The sequence below is a fragment of the Penaeus monodon genome, chromosome 9, assembly GCF_015228065.2.
Source record: "Penaeus monodon isolate SGIC_2016 chromosome 9, NSTDA_Pmon_1, whole genome shotgun sequence".
Taxonomy (NCBI): domain Eukaryota; kingdom Metazoa; phylum Arthropoda; class Malacostraca; order Decapoda; family Penaeidae; genus Penaeus; species Penaeus monodon.
The window spans coordinates 10,580,407-10,585,903 of NC_051394.1; positions in this window are offsets into that span (position 1 = coordinate 10,580,407).

Sequence of the window (5,497 nt, forward strand, 5' to 3'; positions counted from 1 at the left end):
TATATATATATATATAATATATATATATAATAATATATATATATATATATAATATAGATAGATAGATAGATAGATAGATAGATAGATAGATAGATAGATAGAAATATAGATAGATAGATAGATAGATAGATAGATAGAAATATAGATAGATAGATAGATAGATAGATAGATCTCCTTTTCATAGAAACTACTATGTCTTTGTTCATGATAACATCGCTGCTATATTATCATTAAGCTTCCCCGAATAGGACGCATGCATTATGTATGAACTGTCGAGTAAAACCCTCAGGGTAAAAATCAGCCGCCAATGAGGTTATCCACGGTTGCCTTGTTTGTACCTCGCTCGTCATACTCTCTCTCTCTCTCTCTCTCTCTCTCTTCTCTCTCTCTCTCTCTCTCTCTCTCTCTCTCTCTCTCTCTCTCTCTCTCTCTCTCTCTCTCTCTCTCTCTCTCTCTCTCTCTCTCTCTCTCTCTCTCTCTCTCTCTCTCCTCTCTCTCTCTCTCTCTGCTCTCCTCTCTTTTCTTCTCTCTCTCTCTCTTCTCTCTCTCTCTCTCTCTCTCTTCTCTCTCTCTCTCTCTCTCTCTCTCTCTCTCTCTCTCTCTCTCTCTCTTCCTGACTTCTTTTTTGTTTCTTGATGTCTTTCTCTTTCTTTCTGTATGCCCCCCTCCACTCTCGATCACTATTTCTTTTTCCTCTCCGGCTCCCTGTATAAGTCTGTCAGTTTGTATGTCTACCTGTCTCTCCCCCCTTTTCTCTCTCGGAATTAAGTCTTCGTTCTATCACTTATCACTAGGCAATCTACATTATATTTGTCATTTCCTTCAGCAATAAATACAATGAAAGTCAACCATAGTCATTTCGATATACATACCACACGTCCAGAGATGACTACTAACATAACATTCACTTTGTCCGTCGGTAGTGCGTAGTAAAAATGCAAATACATTAAAAAAAGTTTATTGATAAACAAACGACACCTTCGAAAAAGAAAACCGGAAAAATCCATAACATTAGTGGGTATCATTAGACAAAATAATCGCGATAGACTAATTACGTTGCTATTATTGATGACCTCCATCGTAAATGCTAATTTGAAAATGCTGATAAGCTCCTAAGTGACAGGACGAAATCTGCTTTTCACAAAGCTTAGGTCTGTAACGTACAGGGAGCCATGTGATCAGATTTTAAAAATGTGTAAATGTATAGAACTAATTCCAAAACATGTTATTGTAGACTGGACAAGTAAAATAATATTTTTTTTCGGTAGAACTCATAGCCAGTTCTTCATAATCTTCGGGCAATTATAAAGAACTGGCTATGACTTGTACCGAAACAGAGTTCAATTGGCTCAAGTTTCTTCTTCTTCTTCTAAGTGCCTTGTCCTTTCAGGGCGTTGGCGATCATGGTTTTCCATCCCGTTCTGTCTGTTGACAACTTTAACAGTTCTAAGTCACTTCTGCCCATATTGAGATCTTTGTTCAAGCTGGTGATGAACTTCTGCCTTTGTCTACCCCTGCTTCTCTTTCCTTCTATCTTTCCTGTTAACACTGAGTTTTCCAATCCTTTACGTCTCATTACGTGTCCTGGTTCAAGTTTAACCGTCAATAAAGAAAATCGGGTGAAACGAAGATATTTTTTTTAGGGGGAAATTCGTGATACATTTGAGGGAAGATTTGTGATTTAAGGGAAACTGCGGGGCGTTAGGGAAACTGTGTGGGTACCATGAAAGGCGCCCACTGCTCAAATTCACAATCATATTCTTGGAAATTGAATTCTGGTTAAATTACATCAGAGAGAAAATAACCTAGTCATCACTTCCCTTGCACTCTATGCTTCCTTCCATACACGGTCCTTCACCCTTACGTCTCTCGGTTTTTCTCTCACCCTTTTTACTCTGTCACTTTCTCAGACTTTCCTTTTTTCGCATCTTATCATCCGCTTTATCCTTCCATTTCATAATATTCTCTCTCTGACTCTCTCTCTCTCTCTCTCGTCTGTTCTTCCCTTTCCATCTCTTACTGCATTCTGACGCGCATTTTTTTTGCATCTGTTTCTATCTGTCTGTCTGTCTCCCTCTCCGCCCCTCCCGCTCTCTCTCTCTCTCTCTCTCTCTTCTCTCTCTCTCTCTCTCTCTCTCTTTCTCCCCTCTCCCCTACCATTCTCTCTCTCTCTCCCTCTCTCACATTCTCGATCCCTCTCTTCCATTCTATATTTTCCCTCTGCTTTCTTCCCTCCCTTTCTCCTTTCCTTTCCACTAAACCTCTTATTTTCCCTCCTTCTTTTGCTTTCCATCGTTCTTTCCCTCTTTTCCTTCCTCCTTTCCATCTCTCTCACCTTCCCTTCTACTTCTCTTCCTCCATTCACCTTCCTCTTTTCCCCTTATTCCATTCCTTCACCCTCTCCTTCTGTTCCATCATCCCTACCTCCTTCCTCTTCCTTTCCACCATTCCTCCTCCCCTCCCTTCCTCTCCCTTAATTCTCCTCCACCCTCCCTGTCATCTTCCCTCTACTCCCTCCCTTCCCTCCCTCCCTCCGCTCCCTTCCCTCCCTCCGCTCCCTTCCCTCCCTCCCTCCGCTCCCTTCCCTCCCTCCCTCCGCTCCCTCCACCTCGACTTTAAATTGATTAGAGTTTAAAAAAAGGGCCACATTTTTACTTAGCGGTAGATGATTAAGCAGCGGCCACCCTGGGACTTAACTCATGAATACAGAAACAAGGTTCAGGGGCTCACGGGCCGAGTACGAAGAGTCTGGTCGGATTTTATTTATTTTTCTTTTTATTTTCCTTTTATTTTTTTCACTTTTACTTTGACCTTTTTTTTTCTTTCTATTCCTCTAAAGTTGGTTCTCTTTTGCGCATGCGCCCTCGGGCGTTCTTCTTTTGTCAGGCAGCCATTTTTTTTTTTTTTTGAGAGGCGTTGTTTATGTCTTTTTATATTCTTTTATTTTCTTTCTTTCATCTTTATTTATTTATTGTTGATTCTTGAGATCTTTATTTTTTATTATTGATTCTGTTTTTCTTTTTTCTTTTTCGTATTGTTATTTGGTTTCTTTGTGTTTTTTCTATCTTTTTTCTTATTTTAGTTTTTCTTTTCTGTGTTAATTTCTCATTGCTTTTTGCGTTTTTTTCTTTATCTTTAATTTTCTTTATCTATTTCTTGTTGCTTTTTGATTTTTGTTTTGTTTTGTTTTTCCTTAGTGTTCCCTTTTTTCTCTTCGTTTTTTTTTCTTTATGTTTTCTTTTCTTTTAATCCTGTTTTGCTTTTTATACAAATTTTGTATATTTGTTTGAGATATATTTGTAGCTCTAGTACAGATTCATTGTGTCTCTTGTTTGATATATTTTAATCTGTATATTTTAGATTCATATAATCAGTATGTATTTATATATATATATAAGATTATATATATATATTATATAATATATATATATATATATAATATATTATGATATATATATATATAATATATATATAGTATAGTAAGTTATATATATTTTATATATATATATATATATATATATTATATATATATATATATATATATATATATTATATATATATGTATATATATATATATATATATATATATATATATATATATATATATATATATATATTATTCTCTGTCGCTTCTCTCTCTCTCACTCTCTCCACTCTTTCACTCTCTTCTCTTTCTACGATTGCTTTTATTTGTCATTAATGAAAGGTAATAAAAACTATAATGACGTTACTTTGATAATTTTATAAATATATTATATTAGCATTAGTACATCCGTTACTACCATTATTATTATGATTGTTGTCATTATTATTATCATTATCACTATCGTTATCATTATTATGATTATGATTATCATTATTAGCATTAGTATTTATATTGATATCATCATTATTTACATTATTATTATCATCCTTATTAGTGTGATGGTTATTATTATTATTATTATTATTATCATCATTATTATAATTATTATTGTTATTATTATTATTATTATTATTATTAATTAATATTATTACTATTATTATTAATATTAATATTAATATTATTATTATTATCATTGTTATTATCATTATCATCATCACATCATCATTATAATCATTATCATTCTTCTTCTTCTTATGATTGTTATAATAATAATAATTATTATTATCATCATTATTATCATCATCATCATATTTTCATTTATTATTATAATTATCACTATTATTATTATCATTATTATTATTATTATTATTATTATTATTATTATTATTATTACCATTATTATTATTGCTCTTGTTATCATTATTATCATTATCATCGTCACCATGATCCTCATTATCATTATTACTATCATAGCTGTTATCATCTACAACATCATTGTCGATATTATCATCATTGTCATTACTAATAACAATGGTGATGATATGAATAGTGGCAAAGAAAGCGATGGTGATAATAGTGAGGATAATGCTAAAACTTCTAATGAATAACAGTAAATAATGATAACAGTAATAATAATAATATAATAACTGTATATACTACTACTACTATACTACTAATATAATATTGATACTGATAAAGAATAAGAATAAGAATATTACAAATAATGATGATAATGATAATAATAATGAAATAATACTGATAATAATAACAATAATAATAATAATAATAATAATAATAATAATAATATAAATAACAAGATGATAATATGATGAACATGATGATAACAATAATGACAATGGTAATAATAATAATGATGTTGATAATGATACTATTGCTACTAATAATAACAATAATAATGATAATAGAAATAATAATAAAACAAAATAATGATTATAATAACAATGATGATCCTGATGTTGGCAATAATAAAAATCATGATGGTAGTTGTCAATGCTAATAAAAAAAGACAATAATATATGCAAGACAAAAATAACATTAATAGTAATAGTAATAACAATAATAGCAGTATCGATAACGTTGTTACCAACAATTACCAAACGGTATTGATAATGAAAAGAATGTTGATACTGAAAATGATAATTGGTAAAAATAAGAATTACAATGATTATGGTTATGGTAATGACGATGATATTAATAGTTTTAATGATATTGTCATACATATCATTATTCTTATTATTATCATTACTATTTTTCTTCTTAATTTTTTGTTATTGTTGTAGTTTTTCTGGTTATAATTATCATTAATATAAATGCAATAAAAGAATCATTATCATTATTATTACTGTTATCATTATCGTCATTGCTATTACTATTATCATGATCATTATTATCATTACTCTTGTTTGTTGTTATGATATTATCAGCAGCAATAATAATGGTAATGAATAACAATTATATTAATAATAATGGTAACAATTAATAATAATTTTTATGATAACAACAATGAAAAATGATGATAATAATAATAATGATTATGATAATAATTATAATTATAACCATAATAATAAGAATTACTATTAAAACTATGATAAAACAATAATAATTATCATT